The sequence below is a fragment of the Oculina patagonica genome, chromosome 7 (assembly GCF_052425735.1).
Source record: "Oculina patagonica isolate OP01 chromosome 7, crgOcupat, whole genome shotgun sequence".
Classification (NCBI taxonomy): domain Eukaryota; kingdom Metazoa; phylum Cnidaria; class Anthozoa; order Scleractinia; family Oculinidae; genus Oculina; species Oculina patagonica.
In genome coordinates this window covers 26,610,059-26,635,328 of record NC_135764.1, presented here as the reverse complement: position 1 = coordinate 26,635,328, position 25,270 = coordinate 26,610,059, and the positions used below count along the sequence as shown (strand labels likewise).

At 41.2% G+C, this 25,270-nt stretch overlaps 1 pseudogene across 1 annotated transcript; it reads left to right on the top strand.

The window, feature by feature from the left end:
* Nucleotides 1-3,018: 3,018 nt before the first annotated feature.
* Nucleotides 3,019-24,073, top strand: LOC144660432 (uncharacterized; annotated as a pseudogene). Its single transcript, XR_013572089.1, has 3 exons — nt 3,019-3,087; nt 17,915-21,419; nt 22,742-24,073. The product of XR_013572089.1 is annotated as an uncharacterized LOC144660432 (transcript).
* The last annotated feature ends 1,197 nt before the right edge of the window (nt 24,074-25,270 follow it).

The following is a 25,270-nucleotide window of genomic DNA, read 5'->3' as shown; positions in this document are numbered from 1 at the left end:
TGTTGTAATGCTTTTATCCGTATATTGTACTCACGGATTAAAATTGAGAATTAAACCGTTGACCTTTCGAGCTCTTTGTACTGCCTTGTTCTCAGCTTGCAGTCGTCTTTGTCTTTCTGTAATGTACTGACTTAGCGTGCTTGTGCCCAGGGCTTTACGGTTTATTCTCAACTGTCAGTTGGGGAGCAGCGCGAAAAACGGTGAGCAAAGAATAAGGGGAGGGGTGTGGGGGAGAAGGCGAGGGTACCCTAGCTCTCTTCAAATCCCTCGTAATTTTAATTTTTTTTTCCATTTGCTGTTCTTCGTGCTAATCATATTTTTTCGCGCTGTTCTCCGACTAAGCAAGCGTCGTGAACAGACTAAGGGACTGGTCAATAACTATCAGGGGGGGGGGGGGGGAGGGAAGAGCAATGGGAAAAGTGGTGGCTCGAAAATTTGTGACCCACCCCTTACTTCTGGCTCAAAACTGACTGACCCACCCCTGAAAGGGGGTTGAAAATTTCATGACCCCCCCTCCTTTGCTAAAAAAAATTAAGGGACAAATCATTTCTTTATTATCTGTTAGGGGTTGGAGTTTTTTGATATGATATCAGCTTTTAAAGTGAAATTCCCTACATAGACCGCCCTAATTTTCCCTGATGGACACTGCTGATTCTTGAAGGTCTTCTTCCGTTTCTTGACACACCAGAGAAGGATGAATTTGTCACTGCTTTATACTAGTCTTGTAAGTTTTTCACATTTATTTGTTTGAAGGGTCTATAGGAAAATTTAGACACAAACATATGCGAAAACTGAAATGTCTAATATAAATTTAAAAACAATTATGGAAGAGTTCGTATTTTTATACAGAAATTGACAACAGAAACTACAACCACTGTTCATCATTTATATTTGCAAAGTGTTGAAGAAAAATGTTTACTGAAAGCCAAGCGTAAATGTATGCAGGTTGAACAGAGACAGGCAAAACTGGTGTTACAATCACAAGCCATCTAGGGGGTCAGGTGGCATGCTACCCCGGAAAATGTTTTTATTTGGGCATTCTAAAATCGCTAGAAATTCATCAAAAACTGCTAGAAGAAAAAAGTATTAATTTTATATACTAATAAATACAACTTTATTTGAAACTATAACAGTTTAAAATTGGTGAAAATAAAGATGACCCACCCCCAACGTGTAGATCAAAATTACATAACCCACCCCTTTTCGAGGGCTCAGAAATTGATGACCCTCCGCCTTTTCTTCTCCGGCCCACCCCCCCCCCCCCCTCCTCTACTTATTGACCAGTCCCTAAAGATTGTGAAAATATTGAATTGAAGATATTGCACATCGTGATTTTTGTAGATAGGATATTGAAGGTCACGCATCCTGCTTGGCTTACCATGGGCCATCAGGTATGGGACAGAGGGATTTAAAGCCGGAGATTGTTTATTTCGAGGTAAAACTTATTTTCCTGGATTTGCTCTTTCGTCATTTATGCATTTATGTATCAGTCAATTCGCCCATCCCCCCCCCCCCACCGGGGCATACCCCGGACAGTTGACGATCAGACTAATACACCACACATACTACGCCCCACACCCGCATCGGTCCACATCCACGATCATCGGTCCCCATCCCCCCCCCCCCCTCCCCCACCCCTCCCTCACATGTCCGACCCTCAACTCTATTCACTTCCCCTCACACCCATTCTTCACTCTCTCATCTCTCTCCTCCATCAACACCGCCATCCATCCCCCTTAATCACTACCAATCACGTCCCTCCATCGTCACCTCGCCATCCTCTCCCCCCAAAACGTGCCACAGCTGTCTCCGCCATCATTCGACCGTTTGTCTTCGTTTCACGTCGCTGGGGACGGGGGACGGGGGCAATGGTTGTGATGGCTGGTTCACCGTTCGTGTCTCGTGTTCCGTGTGCTCGTGTCTGTGCGTGTCCCGTGTGTTCTGTGTTCTTGTCTGTGTCTCGTGTGGTTCAATACAGTGACTTGAGGTTAGCTCCGTATAGCCGGGAAATTGACGCAATACTTCGCCCACCCGGTGGGGCATTTGACTATCGATGAAACAAGAGTCAGCAGTCACATGCTAAAGCATTTCGTCACCCGTTCATTCATTGCGACTACCAATGTTCACGGTACTCGGTGCTACTCCGCGATTCCACCTCTGTTTTTTTTTTTTACGGTATCAGTTTTTTTTCTTAACCAAAAAACATTTAACTTTGGATTTGTTGTCAGAACTGAGATAATTCTTATTATTATTTTTTTTTTTTCAAGAAACCCTTCGTAGATAAGGGCAAAAGGTCCCCCAAAATCGCAGTGCTCGCAATGCTCGCAAAATTTTAGTGGGTGCTCGTTTGCTCGTGCTCGCACATTTTTACAAGTGCTCGCATGCTCGGTTTAGATAACGTTAGTAGAAGAGCAAGAAAGAGCGATTTCAAGCTACACGGAGCAAAAGTAAACATCGATGTTTTCGTCGTTTTGTTGTAATTTTATCGTTTTGTCTTAAAATCCGAAAAGTGTGGGGAATTTGACGCTCTGTGTAGCCCTAACCAGTGGGGCATTTGACCGACTACACTGCCAACATAGCGGGGAATTTGACCAAAAAGTCAAAAGTCAAATGCCCGGGGGTTTGCCCGGAGGGCGGGGGGGGGGGGGGGCATGGGCGGTTTTGGAATTGACTAATACGTAAGTATGGGCTATTGGAATTATTTTTTGTTTCCCTTGAAGGTGCAAAATATCGGAGTTCACTTGTACTTGCTGGAATTAATTCCCATTTTTGGCAAAAAAAATAGGAAGGAAAGTTGAAACGAGAAGATGGGTTGGAAAAAGCTAAATATAGCAAAGAAAATTCTAGAACTTTTTAAAAAAATCACTTTTAACAATCACTTGACCTTTTTGTTGATCCAAGCGTCGCGTGATTCACAAGTCATTCAAGTTGCAATTGACGACTGAGGAATGTGGGCAGATCATATAACGCTTTACTCGAACATTGTTTATACTTCAGTTTCGCTTGGGTTGAGCACAGAACATTGCCAGACGAACGGAGAGAGCTTCAAAAACACTAGAGTGCCTTCAGCTTTAACACAGGACAGTTGTAAGTACGTACAACATCGATACCCGCAGCCATCTTTTTAGACTTGATTAACAAAATTCACTGATTCCAGTACTGATCTTGAATACGTATTTAGGAACCTGTCCAATGCGAGTGTAATATGTCGGGATTACAGGGGACCCAAACGCTGTATTAGTTATTCATAATCTTAAAAAAAATGTTCGTATTTACCTGCGTTCCTGTTTTTTTTTTTTTTTTTTCACCGGTTTGGGAGCGATTTGAATTTAAACGAAGGCGGTTTACGTTGCGAGTTTTAAACGGTAATCGGTTTTGCGCAATGTCAATACGACGCACCTCAATTATGTCTCAAGTTTTACTTTAACTGTTATTAACTATTAATTCCACTCGCGGGAGAGAAGAGAGAAGGAGACTCTCTTCTCTTCTCGTCACCATTAAATTGAAACACGAAACTCCCCGCGAGGATAGTTAATAGTTAATGGTTTTAGTAACTTGAGTTAATAACAGTTGAAACTCGAGGCGCGTCGTATTGACATTGCGACAGATCGATTACCGTTTAGAACTCGCAACGTAAAACGCCTTCGCTCTGATTCAATCGCCCCCAAACCGGTGAAAAGAAAGCACACAGGAACGCAGGTACATAAGAACATTTTTGGGATGCCTAAGGGCATCCTAGTTGTTTTCAGGGTGCGTGTGTATTTCCCTTAGGAATGAGGATAATAAGATTAACAACCGAAATAACCAATAACAGCATCATATATTGGTCCCTTGGGTGTTGGGTAAACCGGTTTTGGCAAGGTTGGGTTAAATTGTGAGGAATTGAGGAAAACAGGTTTTGATGCGGAAGACAAGGAAATTGGTCAAATGCATGAACTCGAGGATAACTGGTTTTGCAAGGTGATTGATGGATTGTTTCTATTTTTGTGTTCAGCTTCGTGTAAACAAAAGCGTTTAAAAGTTCCTTTCAATTTACCCGAGAATAAACCGCCCGAACTAGCTAACATCTAAATTATTCAGTTACAGTTAGACTCTCATTCCTCGTATCGTTAGAGCGACTGGCGGAAAAAAGGTTGACTATGCCAATATGATAAGCAAAAGCGATTTATTTTGGTATTTTCCTTCGCGAAAGCTAAAATTCCTTGCCGGTTCCGTCAAATGTTTACACTTTCAATGTGTTGCTAATTAAATCAGCTAAATCAGTTACATGCGGCTGACTTTTCCCAATAACATTAAGTCAATATACAGTACTGCATGTGTCTTTAAATGTAAACAAAGTTTTATTAACAAAAGAGTGTTTGTTTGACTTAAGTAAACTGTAGTAAAAAGTACTCGTGAATTAAGACGTTTTTTTCGCCACTTTTGTGTCTTACGTGATGTCTGTTGAAATTTAATTAACAATAAAGTAAACACGCTAAGAGGTCGCTTTATATTTTTCGCCAATACATCGCTTTATTCGAACTTTAAAGGCATTGTAGTCGCCAAAAAATTTCAATATTTTTTGGGGTTGCTGAAGATTATCCTTTCGATATTTGAAGAACATGAAAAAAGAGTTTGTTCGCCTTCAGTACAACGTGTTGACATTGTGGTAACGAGCGTTCTTCTATTTGGATAGTAGACATGCTGTGTAAATAATTCACATCGAATCCAAAACAAAAGGATTAGTGGAAAACACGGGGGGCCGGGGTCCCGGGGTCCCGGGGTGTGGAAAACGCGAGGTCCCGGGGTCTGTGGAAAACTCGGGGTGTGGAAAACGCGGGGTCCCGGGGTCTGTGGAAAACGCGGGGTGTAGAAAACGGGGGGCGGGGTCCCGGGGTCTGTGGAAAACACGGGGTGTGAAAAACCCGGGATCCCGGGGTCTGTGAAAAACGTGGGGTCCCGCGGTCTAAAAATAAAAAGATCTAGACGGTGAAAAAAAATCTGGCTAAAAATACATGTATAGCAGTTTATCACCAAAGTTAGAAAAGGGGGGGAAAAAAAAAAAATACATTCCCCCAAAACGTATTTCCTCTGCATTGAAAGCCTATTTTTTCATTTCGTAAAAAAACCATTCAAGTTTGTGAATCATATACTTGTCTTTGCGATCCTTTAAATATCGATTTTTCCATTTTTAAAATAAAAGAAACTAATTATGAGTTATAAACATTTTGTAAGTTGGACAAAATTTTTGTCCTGAATCCGAACACATTCAGCCCCCCCCCCTCCCTTTTCTACAAACTACGCGCCAACAACCCGTCCATGACTTGCACTGCGCTGACTTCATTCGGGGTCATTCATGATGAATCGGCGTGCGGTGCCGTGCTTTTGGCAGTACCGAGTATTTAGGATGAGGAATATATGTCATGACAATCTCAAATGTGAACGCTTTTGTCATTTCACGCCTGGATTACTGCAACAGTATACTTTACGGCCTTCCTAAGCTTGAGCATGGTAAAATGCAGCCTACATAAAGAACATTGCAGCACGACTGATTACTGGAAAGCTAAGCGGAAAGAACAAATGAAACCCCTATTCTCAAGGACATGCACTGACTTCCTGTCAAATCACGCATCGTTTTTAAGATCCTACTTTTAACATACAAATCCCTTAATTGTCATTCACCAACCTACTTAACTTGGCTTTTTAACGCCTCTAAACCAGCTCGTTCCCTTCGATCAAATGGCCAATTACTCTTATAAATTCCTGACGTGTAAACATGTACATACGGTCAAAGATCCTTTTCCCTTTACGCCCCTAAACTTTGGAACGACCTACCTTTTCATATCACTGAAAGGGTCTTAGGGCATAGCGATTTAAAAAAAAAAAAATTAAAAAGAACCCTAAAACATTTCACAACTGCCGCTACTAACTGTTTTCAAAACAAAAAACAAATTCAACTTTGGAATAAAAATTACGTGGGACCCCGTGTTTTCCACAGACCCCGGAACCCCGCGTTTTCCACACCCCGTGTTTTCCACAGACCCCGAGACCCCGCGTTTTTCCACACCCCGGGACCCCGGGACCCCGGCCCCGTGTTTTCCATTAATCCAAAGCAAAACGTTTCGTTCCTCATGAAACATACCAAAAACAGCAGCGCGACGTTTCTCACGAGCCTCACTTATAATTTTCGGAAACATCAAAGGAAAAAAGTTCTGCGGAATAGTTTGAATTATAATATCCAATATTACAAACTTACAAAATGCTTCCCGAGAAAAAAGTTCGTTTTCTTTTGGAGGAGGTCACCGGTCGCCATATATAAATATAGTTGGCTACCAATTCCAAGAAATTTCTCCGAGTTTAAGTCTTTTGTCGATCTTATTTTTTTTCGCTCGCAGTGAGAAGTGCCGAGATTGAGACATGCACTTTACCCGAGGGACAATAAGAGGGAGCCTTATCAGGTTCTGCACCGTGGTACTCCTCTTTATTGTGTTGTAAAGTCACCTTGAATTAATTTATTGAGATGTCGTTCATGTTTACGGTCCTTCAATGTTCTCAGTTTTAAAAAATCTTATCCTGAACTATATCAGTGACTATATCCACTGTTGCCCTTACCATAAAAAAAAAGCTATAACGGAACTCTTCCGACCAATGTAGTCTACGGTTTATTATAAAGCATAAAACATCTTTACGGCATCCCCATTTGTTGCTACTTTTCCAGCAACAAATCTACTTGTTTTATTATTTTAAGATTACGAATAACTAATACAGCGATTGGGTCCCCTGTGTCGGGATGAACAAACTCGATGGATGCTGTGTGCGTCTTGATTATGAATGCGAAATCTGACATCTTTGATCTCCATAAATGCCGTATGAAGAGACGCTAATAAGTGTGGAACTTTCAATGCACGATCGCCGCTTTCGCTTTTCTTTAATAACCTTTTTACCACAACTTTCGTGATTTCAGCAGCAAACAAATTAAAGAAAACTTCAGCATTGTACCCTAACTACACCAACGTTGATTCTTAGTAATTAAAATGGAGATAAAAGTAAATGTTATAACTAATACTTTTAGTTCAATCCTATTATGTAAATACAAATTCTCCTTACTGGTATCCATATATTTTTCATAATAGAAGTCGAGAGAATTTGTTTCAATATCAATACATTAGTCCACATTCCCCTTTGATTTGGTATAGTTATTTTGAGGAGAAATTTGGTTTAATCACTGTTAGATACATGATTATCATATCAATCGATTGCAAAGCACAGTCAAAGATTTCAACGATCTTAATTAGCATTTTTTGTCTACTTATTATTTAACTCTGTGGGCTTTGCAAACCATTCAACTGAAGTTGACAGAGGCTCTGTCGAAACATGTCTGTCAAACTTATGCCGTGTTTACACTTGGGATTTTTACCGCGGTTTACTTACCTAGGTAAATTTTTGGTCAATGCAAACATCAATTAATACCTCAAAAGACAAAAGCAAAGGCGATAATGATGCAGTGATTTGGCTTGGTTTAGCCATAGTTAACTATGGCTTAGCTCGGTATAAACCGAGGTCAAATTGACAGATACATCCGGTTGCGGTAAAGTTTTTTTTGATTTATCCCGAGTTCAAGTTTCCTTGACACGTTTCCTTTTTTATATTCGCGGAGTTCAGGCTCTCTCTGCGCCACGTTTCGTGCTCTAGCAAAATGGAAAAAAATAAGGACACATTTTTAAATTATTACGGCAGTCAAACCGCTACCAGGATAGCCCGCACTTATATCGAGAAATCGAAATGACGCGTCAGCAACACCTTGAATCACAACAGAATAATCTTGCTTTCGGTTGAAGTAATAAATTCGCTCGTCCACAGGCACTGTCTTCAAAGCAATAGGACAACCGTCAATAGCCCCTACTACTTGGGAAAATGGAGACTTGTTTGTAAACAATCTAATACTTTGTAGCACCTCTTGGTCGGTTTCTTGAAATTTGATGAATTCTTTAGCACGTTTAGCAATAGCATTGCAAAAATCCTGTTTTATCAACATGGCCGTGCACTGTCCATGCAATACCGAATTGTAGTCCTGTAGATCGGTTTGTGTCGCCCGTTGCTAACCGCCGTTATGCTACCCCTACTCGCTTATGCACTGGGATAGATTGCCGCAGTCTGGTGTCTTTCTTCGCCATCTCCGGACCAGTCACACGGACCGGCAATAAACTCAAAGGTACGTCTTGTAATTCGGAAGTTCTCCTTCCACCAATCTTCGACAAAAGACCCGTTTAGTAGGTTTTCGAACCAGAATTGGTTCCTTGGCCAGGACCAAGCACGTCTCGCTCGCCTGCTATTTCGCTGCATAAGTTGCAGTAAAATCATCCGTTTTCGCCTCACTTTCTTGAGGTGTTGTAGTATTAGCAGTTGCCATAATCGAGACGCTTCTACTTGCTTCTCAAGAATTAAAAAGAAAAAGGTAATGACTATCAGAGCCCGGCACCGCTTTCTTGTTAATACCGACCATGTTTTAAAAATTGCGCGCATTAGCTTGTATTTCACGCCAATTCGATTTTTGGCAGTGTTGACAGATTAACTTTGGTTATTTGAGGCAGTACAGTGGAACCCCGATATAACGATATGCCAAGGGAGCAGTAAAATTATATCGTTATATCGAGGTATCGTTATATCGAAACTCCCGATATAACGATATGGCCGTAAAATAACCAAAAATATCGTTATATCAGGGTAAACCTAACATATATATTTTTTACTGAATAAAGAGGCTTAAAACACAGTACCATTTCCGTACATCATCGTACTCGATGATGAGAGTACTCGATTACTGTTACTTTATTAATTTAAATTCAATGTTTTGCTTAAATTGTGACTGTGTATGGATAATATCGTTATATCGGGATGATTTTACGTTCGGTCCGCTAAATTCTCATCGTTATATCGGGAATATCGTTATATCGAAGATCGTTATATCGGGGTTATGACCCATATATTTTACTGTACATCGGGACTGATATTCATCTTCTATCGGGAATATCGTTATATCGAAGATCGTTATATCGGGGTTCCACTGTATAAACACTGCACTAATCTACTTAGGTTCAGTGAATTTGACCTCGGTCAATTTAAACCGCAGTAAACGTTTGAATGTAAACACTAAATCATGTATTGCGGAAAGAAGTATATTTTAAGTGCCAAAAAGTTCATTATAAACCAAACGTTTCGGGCTTAGCCCTTCATCAGTGATAAATTGGTCGTAAATAAAACGACCGTTAAAAATACGCCACGAGAGTATTATTTAAAGTCATGTCTCTAGCACGCGCGCGCGCGCAAGAACCTCAATAGAAACGGAAATCTAAGTTGAGGCCGCGCGGTTGGCAGGTGCCAAGTTCCCTATTCAGACCGGGCTTTTTTTTGGTCTTTTCAGACCGGGGGGGGGGGGGGCGGATTCCGCCCCCCTCCGTAACTTCCAGAATATTTAAGCAATCACAATGAAACTTACAGGATAAATAGTATGTCCCAAAATCTATCTTTTGCTATATGTCACGTAGGATGATGACGTCACATCACGTGACAATGACATCATAATGTCAAAACAGCCGCCATCTTGGATCCGCCATCTTGGATTTCGAATTTTTTCAAAACGTCAGAAAACCGCCCAAAATTACTGGAAAATACTCAAAACCAATAAAAATGTGCTTAAAACCCGTAAACAGATGAAAATAATTGCTTTAAAGTTATTTTTCATTAATAGAAACAGGAAAATTACAAATTTGGGAAAACATGCCTGTCAAAATGCCGTTGCCATGGTGACGTCAAGTTCCTGACACAACAACCTACCCTACCAAATTATTCCCAGATAAATTTTAGATAAAGTCTCAAAGTTTGGCAGCGTTTGGTTGAATATTAAAAAAGTTATAAGCGTTCAAAGTCGGCGCGGGCACTTTCCGCCCCCCCCCCCCCCCGGTCTGGATAGGGTTAAACGCATCTGCTGCCGCTTTCTTTGCTTGTTACCGCCGCAGAGCTTGACGCCGCGGACCTGTGCGTCCGCTGAGCTGTGTCCGTTTGAGTTGAAATGCTCTGCGACGGGGAGGCCAGGCGCACTCTTGGTAATGCTTCTAAGATGTTCCCCTAAACGTTCTCTTAGAGTGCGCCCAGTTTCGCCGATGTAAATGGCAGGGCAGCGGCGGCAGGAGATGCAGTAAATGAGGCTTGAGGGCAAACACGTGAACGACTCCCGAATGTTAATAGAATTCTTTGGGCCCTGGATGTTGGCGTTACTAGAGATGTGGTCCCAAGTGCGACAGCGGGAGTTTTCACAAGGGTAAGACCCTGAGCGTGTGGTAGCTTGCTTGGAGGCTGTGTGTACCAGCGTTGAACGCAAGTTTCTATCTCGGCAAAACGCGACCATCGGCGTCTGATGGAAAATGTGAGTAGTCGCGGGGTCGTCAGTGACTACCTTGAAGTTGTCTAGCAGGATTCGCTTGATTCTGTTTAGAGGGTGGTATGTGAGAACCAATGGAATCCTGTTCACCTTTTCCTCTGTTGAGATGTTCTTTCGGAGGGCGTCGGTCTGGGATAGAACTTTTATCTTCTCCAGGTATTGTTGGAGGGTTTGTGGATTGTGGCCACGCCTTTAAAAGAAAGACGCCATCTCATGGGCTTGGTTGAGAAAGTCGGCGTTGTCGGAACAGAGGCGCCGTAGGCGTAAAAACTGACCGTGCGGGAGACTTTCTTTGCAGTGGCGGGGATGTGATGAGTCGTGATAAAGATAGCTGTGGGTATCAGTGGCTTTGTACTGAATGGAAGTTGAGAGACGGTCACCAGAAATGCGCAATATGATATCCAGGAAAGGTAACTCGGTTTCGGAGATTGTATGTGTGAATTGCAGAGCGGGATGAAAGTTAGATACAAATGCAATGTATTCCTCAAGTTTCACACGGTCACAACACGCGACTCCTACCACATCGTCGATGTATCGCCAATGGAGCTGAGGTACAAAACCGGTGTACAGTTGGTTGATTTGGTCTTCCACATAGCCTACAAATAAACATGCGTAGTTCGGGCCCATTTTGCTGCCCATGGCGACTCCTCCCACCTGATGGTAAAAGTCATCGTTAAACGAGAAAGCGTTAAGGGTGAGAACCAGTTCAGCTAAGCGAGTGAGTGTTGCCGTGGGTGGATTGAGCACGGGGCGTTTGTCTAAGAAGTATTTCAACGCTTCTAGGCCACTGTTGTGCGGGATCACAGTGGCCTAGAAGCGTTGAAATACTTCTTAGAAACGTTTGGTTTATAATGAACTTTTTGGCACTTACAATATACTTTTTTCCGCAATATTTAACAATTATTCCATGAGCCCGCGTTGGATACGAGGTAGTAAATAGCCAACGAGGCGCGAAGCGCCGAGTTGGCTATAACGACCTCGTATCCAACAAGGGCGAATGGAATAATTGTTTTATTAAATTCTTCTCAAGTTTAAATCGACTGGACATTTCATTTTGATGTAAACGAAGTGATAGTATAAGAAGGCGCGAAAATTTCAGGCGCGGTGTTCACTTCTTGAGTTGAATGAAACTTACGAGGAAAGCGAGTGAGAGAGCTTTCTTCCCAAGATTTTCCTCGAACAATCCCCTCTAAAGTCGTCTAAATATCCTGGAAATTGTGACAACAGTTAAGAATTACAAGAAGATCCGAAGCAAAAGCTTTCTGGAAACTGCAAGTCTTGTGCAAGTCGAACGAAGCAAGTGTTTTTAATACATTGTACTTCTTTACGGCTCCACGGCTGTCATCAAGACTTCTATATTATTTGAAGCGAAATTGAGCTCAAAGTCGAACTGGTTTATTGAAGTGTAAAAGTACAAAACCAAGATTGAAAGGTAACAAACTTTACTAAAGTGCTGAGCCTAGTTTTATGACGTACACTGAATGAAACTGTGTCAGTTTGCCGTTCTTTCGTAAATTATTTGCTGCTTTTCTACCTTATTCACTCGCTCTTGTTGTGCGTATTATCAATTAAACTTTTCGCATCAATCCTTTTGTTTTGCGTAGTTAAATTTACTATGGCATTTCTGTGGTTTCTCTAGGCACCGCTAATTATTTCTTGTTCATAAAGCTCGCCAAATTTTCTGTTTAAAACCATTTTTTTTTAAGGAACTGTCGCTTCCTGAAAATTTTAATTTACGCTAAGCGGCACTTGCCACACTCATTTCCCATATAAGGTCAAACGTAGGTATACGAGCTGACAACCAGGATTCAGTAAACCAATCAGAATGCTAGAAATGCACTATCCGAGGTTGAGAATTTAATAATGACAGTTAGAAGTGCCACGCAGCGAACAAAGATTTATTCTTTAAAACGAGTACTAAATCATGTAGTTTATTCGAGATCAACCAATAATCTAACCTACATAATATAAATGGAGAACAACGTCCTCAAGTAAAGCTTTGTCGCCAAATGTCATGGAGACTGAGGCCTAGTTCAGCCGTCGTGCTTCTGCCGTGCTACAGTCGAACCTTATTGCAATTTAGTTCGGCACGGCAGAAGCACGATGTCTGAACTAGGCCTGAATTGATCCTTGATTTCTTCAATAGATTTTACAACGTGTCTTCTAAGAATTTGAATTCAACCTTTTTTGTCTAAGCGGACAATTAAAATCACATCCCATAATTATGTTTTTTTTTTATTCGAAGTCATTGGTTCTTTAAAATAGGTTCGACAGATTGTGATAAAATTAGCGTCAATATCTTTGTTCGGTCCATAGATGTTGCAATTGTATAAGTTTTCTCTTTGACCACAGATTTTAGCAATAGAAGTCTTCCAATTGAATCTATCTGAGTCAAACGTATATCAATATCAAAGCCTTTCTTTACAAGCACCGCGCACCTCTGGCGTTGTACGCCCATGCGAGAATAATATCTCCGTGCCCTATTCTTTTTTCCACTGAGCCTCTCGCTCTTTGCAGGAGTGTGTTTCTTGTAAAAATATCAAATCAGCCTTTTGCTTTCTACACCAAGAAAATATCGCTCGTCGTTTTCATCGAGAGGATATAGTGAGAAGCTTGTCACTCTTGGACCAAATTCGCCACATTTGTGTTAACTCTCAAGGGACTGCTTTCATTTCTCAAGGGATTTGTCTGAGGGTGTTCTAAGCCTCACTCGGTAGAAGTGCGTCAATTTTATAAACGTATATAACAATTTTGAAACGTGAGTAGCCCGATTGCTACAGTACATAACCAATTAAGAAAGTTAGGGGTTCAGCGCTCGAAGGCAACGAGGTTTAAAACGATTAAGATTCGTACAGGTACAAGTCTTTCACACACTAAAAGTTTTGCAAATTTTAACCAGGAAATTAATTTCCTGACAACTGATTATTTCTGCTGAGTTGCACAATTTAGAATTTCCACATCATTCAATGCAGGTGTGAAGTGATATTTACAGGTGTTTTTGTAGTCTGTTGTGAAATTACTTCCGGTGGAAGCAGTAAACGCGTTTTTGCTTCTGTTCAGTAGTAAATGAATCGCCATTAGAAAAAAAAAAACAGCAACTGTTTTACTGGAAATGTAGCCGTTAGAAATGGGATGTGTAGCCGTAAGGTAAGGAATAACGCGAGGAGAAGTTGCTTTTGGCAATATTCAAACGAAAATTTACTTCTCAATGTGGGGTGAAGATTGCGCGACGAGACAAAAGGTAACTCTGTCGTGCGTAAACTTTATCGGGAACCCTGCATTAAGCCGAGTAGAAATCTTTCTAACTCGAAAGGAAACAACTATTTGGATTAAAGGAAAACGTCAAAGTTTTCTATTTTTAACCAAGCCATAGTGTGAGTCGCAAAGCGCCCAGCCGTCGCGACTGACAAATACAGCATTTCCTCCGCGAAAATAAAAAAAATTGCTTGAACTGAAAGACGTTTGAATTCTTTCATGATATGTTCGAACAACAATGCCCGGATAAACCTTCTACTCATACTTCATGCAAAATAGTCGATATCTCGAAGAGATCTTTGATTTAAAACTGCTTAGGCCTCTAACATTTAACGATGATAATTTAATAGTATCGGGCTTCAGATTTTGTTTACTCAACTGATACAATTGTTTTATTGCAAGGAAGAGGCGTTGTTTAAGGCAGAAAATTATATCAAAGAATTTTCTTTCTTGTGTATATTTTGTGTATAGCGTAAGCAGACAAAAGTAGAATCTTTCGCGCAGTGTAAGCAGAAACATAAACAAACATAAACACAATGAAAAACATACAAAACGAAAGCGCACTTACCATCATGTGGTTTCAATGCACTCCCGTCGAGATCTCCACATAAAGGCGATGATAATACAACAACTAGCGTACTGATACTACATCTTATTATTCAACAGTTGCGCGCGCTGCCCTTGGTCAGAACGATCTGTCATCCGTCTCGTTCCTGCGATTCGTGGCGCATCCTCTGGCGCTGCTCCTCTCTGTGTTCGGCAGTGTGTTCTCCCTCTCCGGTTTCTGCCCCGCCTCGTCGGCTGTTCGGCGATCCCCCCGGATAGATATGCGAACGATATCTAACTTGGAACAACGACAAGCGTTCAATTTCTATGGTCTTACACCGAGTGTAAACAATAAAATAATAACAATAAGTCGAAATATGGAAAAGAGAAAAAAGAAAAGCTCAGTCTGACTAATCATCCGAAAACTTAAAGGATATCAATTTTGAGCAGTTTTTCTCCTTGAATAAAATTTGCGCTGGTATCGGCCATGGTATGAAAGCAAATTCAACATCATCTCTTTCTCTGATCCCCTGGAGATGAAACGTATATACGAAGCTGTGCTCGTTCTTTGCGGACGTTCTTTGAAACATCATCAGAAATAAAGATCTGACTGTCCAGAAAGAGGTTATCCTTCAATATACTTGCGGCGACTTTAAGAATTTGAATAAAAATTTGAACCCCGCGTGGTGCTGTGTTGCCGCGGTCCCCGCCGCCGCCCCCCGCGCCCTACGGCGGCGCCGGCCGGGGGGCTCGCGCCGGCCCCCACTCCCCCCCCCCCCCCCGCCCACCTCCCGCCCCTCCGTCCCCCCCTCCCCCTCCGCTTCCGGGTCCTCGCTCGCCGCCGCGCCGCGGGGCCCCCCTCCACCCGTCCCCCGGCCCCCGCCCCCCCCCACTCCCCCGCTCTCGCCCGGCCCGCCTCCCCCCCACGCGGGAGGCGGTCACAAGAATTTGAACTTTGACAGAAAACCTCTATGTATCGGTCTTACAGGTGAAGGGTTTTTAGCCGTAGCTCTTAGGCTCTTAGGCTGACATTCGTTCGATGCGCCTTCATAACTTCGATACCTGACAGCTGTAGCATATGTTTATCAAAGAACTCGACTTTCAAAAACGACTCAAAAGTGGTATGTGCGGTTTCTGCGCCCTCCTTAAGTCCCAAGAGAACGATATTCTTTCTTTTGGATCTATTTTCAAGGTCTTCCATCTTGCTGTGAATTGATGCTAATTCCTCACAAGCAGCCTTGAGAGCCAGTTCGTTGCTTACTTCGCTTATTTGAGCGTCGAGTGCGCTGTAACTATCTTTCAGAGTATTCATATCAGCGGCCGTTTTCTTCTGCGAGCTCTCCAGTCTAGTTTTGTTTCTTGCAAGTCTCTGGATTTTAGTAGGTCGTCCATTTTGGCAAGGACGGTATCCAGCTTTATCGAAGTTGAATCAGCATTGGAATCTGTACTGGTCATTCTTAAGATTTGAGACCTTGTTCTTAAATTCATGAAGACTGTCGGCCAAGCTTAGGCAAATGACATTAATCAAAATACCGAACATTGATAAACTTTAAAGTGGAGAGTTCGAACTCTTGCTTCTTACTCGCGTGGAGTCATCACGTGACTCCCCAGTCAATGACTTTCATACTTCCAATGACTCTTTCTGCTGTAAATGCACTCATCTTGGTCGTCACACTACTATTCGTACTGTCCAGCTCGAACTCAACTGGCGTAGTCTCGAAGGTTTCAATCTGGCATTTAAAACATTCACAGTCACTTTTTGGGGTTCACCCTGAAGTTCCAATTCAGCACTGAGCGACGTGAGCATTTACATATGTTTTAGTGGATGCTTCTTCCAATAACGCGTTTGCTTTAATTCTGCCGAAGTGCCACAAATCTAGGTTGAACGCCGTGTGTAGTCACTGTCGGCTGCTCAACTGGCTCCTGGGGAGAAGAAAGACCACTGGATTTCTCTCCATGCCAATATTTGTTACACTGCCTTCATCTTCTTGGATATCTTCTCATGGCCCATGGACTCTTTCTCGCTGATTACGAGAGTTCGCCTGATCACTTTGATCTGACTGTACAGGTTCGCGATGCAACAATCGGTTTTGAGTGTTCATACAATTGTTTATTCCACAGATCCTAGATCTGACGCACGCCTCTCCACTGTGCTCTCCTGTTAGGCAACGATTGCACAGTTTTAGGCTCTTAGCGGCTTCCTATCTCTCTGAGAGACTCATAGCTTTGAATTTCTCGCAACGCCAAACTCCATGGTGACCACTGCTAACTTTACACGGCCGAAATCCACCTTTTCTCTGGTTTCCTGACGATTTCTGCGTATTGCCAAAGAAAGTCAGTTCGTTATCGTTCTTGTTCCCACGTTTGCTCAAGCCTCGAATTGTTTCCTATGCCACAGTCTCGAATTCTGCTTCTTGGTAAATGAACTCTCTCAGCGAGTTTCAACGATCATTTTCGTAAATCCACCGATGATACTGCTCTAGCATTGCTTCCGTAAATTTCTTACACAAACTGAGGAAAAACGATCCGTTTCCTTACTCGTCATGTCGACCGGCCTCCTTTACGTCACAGTTACGTCAAGTAAATCTGCAAGTCCCTTAAGATCCTTTGCATTTCTAGGACAAAGTGGCTTGAAGTTCTCCAATTCCTCTAAATGTAGAGCGATTTGACGTCTTTTGCCACCAAACTTTCGTTCTAATCTCATACCCGCCGCAAAATGTCGCAAAGGCTCCACGACCTTTAGTGCTTCGCCTGATAAATATTGACGCAACTGAAGTGTTGCAGGCGCTTTGTCAGCACATGCCATGAACGAGAGACACGAGAGAATTCAATCATTAGGTTTAATTATCATGTTGCGTGAGAATAGTTATGTAATATATTTTTGGTTTCTTTGTTTTGTTTTTTTTCTATCGGCATAGCTTCGTTCGTTCCTTTTGCTTTAAATATTGATGTAAATTCAGGCTTCATTTTTCGTTTTAAGTTTTTTCAAGTAGATTTTGTATTGTTGGGGTTTCTGCGTTGGATGAAACAAATTGGACGCTTTTTGAAGTTTTCGTGGACGTTAGGACATATTATCGAAGTTTAATTTTTGTTATGAGTTGGTCGTGATTAGATTTCGAATTAATCGAGTGTACCAATCAGACGACGTGTGGCCAATAAATATTTCTAGTGAACAGGGGCCATAGGGAAAGGGCAGGGTTTCGAAATATTTGGAAGTGACTTTCCATTCTAAACGTCGATTTTTTTTATTATATAAAGGCATTACTTTATTATACATTAGGCCAAATAAAAAAAAAATGTTTATTGTCCGGATTTTTATAAAAAAAAAGCGAGCGGGCGGGCGCTTTTTTTTGTTATTTGTTATTGCAAAATAACAGCAGACGAAATTGCAAAATAAATCTTGCAAGGTAATTGAACTATCCAGTCCGTCCCTAGCGTACCAAGGCTTTGACATTTTGGCCTGAATTCGTGTTAAAGCGAAGAAAAAAGCCACCTCTTACAGAATTTTCAGTTGTACTGACGTCTGCTGTATTTTTTTTTATTCCAACTTTTCCAATGGCAAATAATAAAAAAGAAGGCGGCCCCAAAAATATGAAGCAAGCGGGGACGAGAAACATTTATTTTTTTTAACTTGGTCTTACACCTCCATTCAGTTTCTTCCAATGTTTGTTCAATTTTCTTTCTTATTTGTCACAGGGCTAACTCAGCAAGACGTCATGGTCAACTTAGAAAACTTTTGCGAGGCAATCTTCGTAGCCATAGGCCTAGTTGTCGCAAGGTTTCTTCTCAACACTGGTCGCTGCATAAAAGCCATTGAGTTGTGCAAGGAATGTTTGATTCTCTTGACTGATGTTAAAGAAATAGAAGAACAGTATGTCAAACTATTGAACGCAGTATTCTATAAAACAATGTTCGATGCATACTGTCTTATCGGTGATTACACAAACGCAACAAAATACGGCAGGGAACTTATTGTGGTTTTTCGCGATTCGGGTGAACCAGCCAAAGAAGGTAACTTTACCCTTAAACTGGCAAATATATATAAGCAACAGTGTAAGTATGTAGAGGCAAAAGAACTGTATGAGAGAACAATCAATATTATGAAAGAAACAGGTGAAAGAAAAAGAGAGGCAACAGCTTACGGAAACCTAGGAAATCTGTTTCTATCTCTTGGTGAATATGCAAAAGCTCAAGAATACATTGAGAAAGCACTTGCGATCAGAATGGAAATTGGCGACAGAGAAGGTCAAGCATCAGATTACGGAAACCTAGGAAAGTGTTTCTTCTCTGGGTGAATATGCTAAAGCTCAAGGATACATCGAGAAAGCACTTGCGATCAGAATGGAAATTGGTGACAGGGATGGACAAGCAGTAGATTACGGAAACCTAGGAAGTGTGTTTTATTCTATTGGTGAATTTACCAAAGCTCAAGAATACATTGAGAAAGCACTTGCAATCAGAGTACAAATTGGAGACAGGAACGGACAAGCAGCAGATTACGGAAACTTAGGAACTGTGTTTCTATCTCTTGGTGAATATGCCAAAGCTCAAGAATACATTGAGAAAGCACTTGCGATCAGAATGGAAATTGGTGACAGAAAAGGACAAGCAGTAGATTACGGAAACCTAGGAACTGTGTTTCTATCTCTTGGTGAATATGTAAAAGCCCAAGAATACATCGAGAAAGCACTTGCGATCAGAATGGAAATTGGTGACAGGGATGGACAAGCAGCAGATTACGGAAACCTAGGAAGTGTGTTTTGTTCTCTTGGTGAATATGCCAAAGCCCAAGAATACCACGAGAAAGCACTTGCGATCAGAATGGAAATTGGTGACAGAAAAGGACAAGCAGCAGAGTACGGAAACCTAGGAACTGTGTTTGTATCTCTTTGTGAATATGCTAAAGCTCAAGAATACACTGATAAAGCACTTGCGATCAGAATGGAAATTGGTGACAGACAAGGACAAGCAGCAGATTACGGAAACCTAGGAACTGTGTTTAAATCTCTTGGTGAATATGCTAAAGCTCAAAAATTCATTAAGAAAGCACTTGCGATCAGAATAGAAATTGGTGACAGAAAAGGGCAAGCAGCAGATTACGGAAACTTAGGAACTGTGTTTCAATCTACTGGTGAATATGCGAAAGCTCAAGAATACCATGAGAAAGCACTTGCGATCAGAATGGAAATTGGCGACAGAAAAGGACAAGCAGCAGATTATGGAAACCTAGGAACTTTGTTGAAATATGTTGGTGAATATGCCAAAGCTAAAGAATACCATGAGAAAGCACTTGCGATCAGTATGGAAATTGGTGACAGAAAAGGACAAGCAGCAAATTACGGAAACCTAGGAAGTGTGTTTGAATCTTTTGGTGAATATGCCAGAGCCCAAGAATACATTGAGAAGGCACTTGCGATTAGAATGGAAATTGGTGACAGAAAAGGGCAAGCAGCAGATTACGGAAACTTAGGAACTGTGTTTCAATCTACTGGTGAATATGCTAAAGCTCGAGAATACCATGAAAAAGCACTTGCGATCAAAATAGAAGTTGATGACAGAGAAGGACAAGCAGCAGAGTACGGAAACCTGGGAAATGTGTTTCTATCTCTTCAAGAATATGTGCAAGCTGAAAAATGTCTTGAAAAAGCACTATCGATATGTAAAGATATTGGAGACGTTGAGAATGAGTGCCAATGTCATAACCACCTTTTTTATGTGGAGCTATCGCAAGGAAAAATCAAGGAAGCGTTTACGTATTTGCTTCAGTTTGTTAGAAAAAGGGAAAAGTTGCGAGCTTTTCTTAAAGACAACGATCAGTTTAAGATATCATTTTCAGACGTACACCTTTTTTCATATCAGAACCTCAGTGATTTCTTTTGTGCTTGCGGGATGCCTAACGACGCCTTGTGTGTTGAAGAAATGGGACGGGCTAGAGCCCTAGCAGACTTGATGGCAGCTCAGTACTCTCTGGGAAACAAACAAATCTCGGCTTATCCACATTTATGGATTGAAAACATTATGAAAAAAGAGAGGAACTGCCTTTGTCTGTACATTACTTATCATGGTCAGGAAATAATTGTTTGGATTCTCAAAGCAAGCGGGGGCATTTATTTGCGAAGAACAAAAGTAAATGAAGAGATTGTTGGTGCCGGATTGGTTCCCAGCTTGGATAATTTTTTTTATAAAAGTTTCCGCAGCTTTGGTGTTTTACCCGAAAAGAGTTGCGAAGACCGATCTTTCAATGAAATTGAGGCACAACTGAAATCATCCCTAGAAGAGAGCGTCGCGGCTTTGCGACTTGTTGAAGACGACGACGAGGAAAGTCAAAATCCCGAATCCAGCCTTTCTTTGTGTTACCGAATGGTCATCGGTCCTGTGGTTGATTTACTTGAAGAGCCCGAAATCATTATTGTTCCTGATCGCTTCTTGAACCAAGTTCCATTTGCAGCGTTAAGTGATGAAGACGGCAAGTATTTATCAGAGGCTTTCAGGATCCGTATCGTTCCTTCTTTGTCGATTCTGAAGCTCATCCAGGACAGTCCAACAGACTATCACAGTCAAACTGGTGCACTGATAGTGGGTGATCCTCAAGTTGGCCGGGTGTTTTACAAGGGACGTCTTGAGAACTTCAAGCCATTGCCTTGTGCAAGAAAGGAAGCGGAGATGGTGGGACGACTGCTGGGCGTTCAGCCTCTGATAGGAGAATGTGCAACAAAGCGGGCTGTCCTTGAGGCGATAAGTTCAGTGAGTTTGATACACATTGCTGCACATGGAAATGCTGAAAGAGGAGAGATTGCCCTTGCGCCAACTGTACGGGTTGCTGGTGGGGCTCCTCAAGACGACGACTACCTATTGACGATGTCTGACATCTCGAAAGTTCGACTACGAGCGAAACTGGTGGTACTTAGCTGCTGTCACAGTGCACGTGGACAGATTAGAGCCGAGGGAGTTGTTGGAATCGCTCGGGCGTTCCTAGGATCCGGTGCACGGTCGGTACTTGTGGCATTGTGGGCCCTTGGGGACAGTGCAACAGAGCAGCTCATGAATCATTTCTACGAGCATCTTGCTCATGGAGAAAGTGCTAGTGAATCTCTTCACGAGGCCATGAAGTGGATGAGAGGTAACGGCTTTCCCAAGGTTGAAGACTGGGCACCGTTCGTGCTGATTGGGGATAACGTGACGTTTGATTTTGGAAAAGAAAGTAAGTGGTTTTGATACTGTATTTCTATTTACAGCTCACCAAATACGAGATTGATTAGTGGTGACTGTATTTGCAGCATAAAAAATGATTTTAAATAAATTGGCTGCTGTATCCGATCAGATAATAATTTGTGCTTTAGCTAAATAATTTTGACATAACTTGAGATTATCATGAAATGTTCTTTCAGTCCATCTCTCTAATAAGGTTTTATTGTATTTTTTATTGAATTCACTATACTAATTGGGTGGAACTTTGAGCCAATAACTCTTGATGAAAACGTGATCATGTACGGTGTTACCAATGACTTCTCTCGTCGACTTGGTTTAAACCTCTGCTTGATTATCGCAAAATATTATATTTGCACTGCCTCTAGAAAAGACGAAGAGTACTACTGGGAAGCTTTCATGGCCATCCTTACAAGCAAAATGTAAATAGAGAAGCATAAATCTAAGAAACAGATACAGTTCTAACCCTCAACAATAAATATAGTATTTAAAAAGGCAAAAAAAAAAAAAATAGTCAGCAACGTTACCTTTCCTCTGTCCTATTTTCTTTGTTATTTATTTATTTTTCTTGCATGCCCTCTATTTAAATTAAATAATGTTTTTTTTAAGTACGCTATGTATTGTAATGTCATTGTTAACAAATAAACTGCTATTTATATATAAAAAAAAACTTTGAAAAAAATTTAAGACCTTGCCCCTCTCAATAAAGACACCCTACCTATAAGGTAGAACATTACAACATATGAACAGGGAGACAAGATAACTGTACACTTTTAAATTAAAGTTGTTAATCTATTTCATTTACCTATTACTGTTGCTACAGTATTTTGTTAAAGTGCTCAACCTAAGAGCACTAACAATTGAAAAGGTCCACTTGATTCAAGTTCTTTTATATGTATCGTAAAATTTTAGGTGGACAACCGGCTCTCGGTTATCTCTCGATAACGGTCACTTATCTACAACGGCCAGGATTTGTTCGTCTCCATAGTGCGCTACTGATTATGAACTTTTCTCGGTATGTACTAAAATCCGGAGTGAATGAAACGAAACGAAACCACCGAAACGAGCAAAACCTATTAGCATTATTGAGAATTAACCGTAAACAGACTAACCTTAGCGTTATTCGGGCTAACCGGAGTGCTATTCAGGCTAACCGGAGTGCTATTTAGGCTAACTGGTGTGCAAGGTTTTCGTTTTGTGTCGGGTTTTAGTACAAGCCACTTTACTCTATAACGGACAGCTGGGTTTTTAAAGGTTTTCTTTGTAGAGAGGTTCAACTGTACTTACCATTTCTTTGTGTCTTTTTGGCGTTTTTAGAAAGAGAGACTGACGGAGGAGAACTCGAAGGAGAACTTGAGTCACAGAGAAAGTAAGCAAGGACCTGAGGAACTTCTTGCAAAAGAAGTGTAAAATAGTAGATGATAGTAGACTTCGTTAGTTTCCGAAATGTCCATTGTCCGAGTAAGGCATGGTGTACATATGACTAGAGTGGCTAGGAAATGAGCATAATAAAATTAGGACGACAGTTTTGAAGCCAGGGACGTTTCAGCCAATTGAAAAATGATCCAGTTGTACTTCACTAGCGTTATCATTCTCCAAGAATTTTCTGCAGTCATTTCCCAACAAAAAGTCCAGACTTAAATAGAGTCAACCGCTCGCGGTTAGAAACTTAGTTTTGGAAAAGACGTTTTCAATTAATTTCTGCAATCATTGATTTGTTGGATATTGTTACTCCAGGGCACGTGAGTTATTCAAATGTCACGCAAGCGTTTCTCTATTCAGCATTTTCATGTTAAAAAGGGCATAATCTTGTGATAATTGTGGTTGAAATGTATCACGTGAAACATTTTGACCAATCAAACCAAGAGAAAAAATCTTGGTGGATTATAACTGGTGAAATACCTGACATAATTTTTAACTTTAGTCTTCTTGGTGAGTCAATAGATAATAAGTCGTGTAGTCTTTAGTTTGTAGACGCCATATATTCGAAAGGCGTCTTTTTGAGTCAAAATTGATAGTGAAATTAGTAAGTGTCCCAATAGGTAACAAGTCGTGTGATTTTTACTTTATAGACGTTGTATAAATGTAAAATAATGAATACGCGGATAAGCGTTTTTCGAGTCATAGTTTATAGTAGCCTTAGAAATGGTCTGTTGTTTTGACCCAGTCTGTTCTGGGCTAGCTGCGCCTGCAATGTTTATGTGAGCCTCGCACGAAGGACTGTTTACCAGCCAAAATAAAACTTTTCGGGGCCACTTGCCATATTCTTCATTGTTAACACCAGATATCTTTGCAAAACATTAATACGAGTAGAAGTACCTCGATAATATTTCAAACCGACGCCCCTGAAAGAAAACGACCCGTAATGGCAGACTAGAATACTGCATGTACGCCATTACTGAAATGTAACGTGTCAACGAATTCCAACCAAAACTGTAAACAAAGCCCGAGACTGCGCAGTACGGATTGAAAATTAGCTTTAATCAGACGGAGAATGGCCGAATTTTAGAGGTTTCAATGCACTGACAGGCGAAAGAGGCTCAAATATACATTGAAAATTTATCAGTAAAACTGGTTAATCATCGATTAGGCGCGGATGTCTTACTAATTGCGGACATAAGTTTACAACGTAATGTTAAGATTAAAACACTTGGAGACCTGTACAAATAATAATCATGTGCAATGATGTACTTTTGAGCCAACCTAAGGTTTCGACTAGCTCCTAAGTATCTTTATTGGTAATAAATTGTGTTTATACGAATTAAGGGTAGTTCTTACTGATCAAACTAAAGTATTTTCTTTCAAGTTGAAATTATGTTTGAAATATAACCTTTCTCGGCTGTGTATATAGCCTGCAGGTGTGCATTTTAAACCAGCTTTGTTGTTACCGCACATTTAAGCAAGACTGAAGAATAAACGTGTTGAGACCAAGTTCAAAGTGTTCCTATTTTAGTGTGCAGATCCAGTGCTACTAAGCACGTGGCAAGTTCCTTTTGCGCAACCGAGCGCATGCTAAGCTCATCCCCCTCCTCCCTCCCAGTCATAGTTCATTTTCCCAGAGGCAAGCGCAATGAGTTTCCCGCCGAAAGTCCATTGAAGAAAGACTTTTAATTTTAATGCTCCCGGCAAACCCGTTGTCACAGTACTAGTCAACGTTATTTTTTCTAATTTTAGTAACTGTTGTGATTAGCGCGAAAGATACTTACGTTTCCTACTTAACAATAACACTACGAAATCAATATTGAACTGCAATAGATCATTATGTAGGGTATATGTTTTGTTATTGACCTGCTCGGCTGTGCATAGTGCCTAAGAAATTCCTTATTGACCAAGCATGAGTTCCAGATGACGGCATATTGACCGAGTTTATGTTGTATTCATGTGGACCAATCCCCAACTCCCTCTATGAAACACTCCTACAGGGAATCACGGTAATTGTATTCAACAAAACATGCCCTAGACTTGGCCACGCTCAATACATCTACCGTGATTCTCAGCAGGCGTGTCTCATTGAGGGAATCGAAAAAAAAAATAATGTCATTGCCTTGATATTTAGACTGAACAACCTCGTTCATCGCTTATGGCCAGCTCGCGCGGTGAACATTCGTACCGTCAGAAATAAAATGTGAGCGGTTCTTAAAAATAAAACAAAACAAAACAAACAAACAAACAAAAACTGGAATGCCGACTCCGCGGTTAAACAACAAACCGAAACCACTGGTCACGACATACACCCTAATTATGCGAGTATTTTGGAAGAAGGCGTGAATAACAAGGACAGAAGGTTATTATTGGAGACAGAAACTGGAAAAAAAAACTCTGTTAATGAAAGAGCACCCTTCCCAA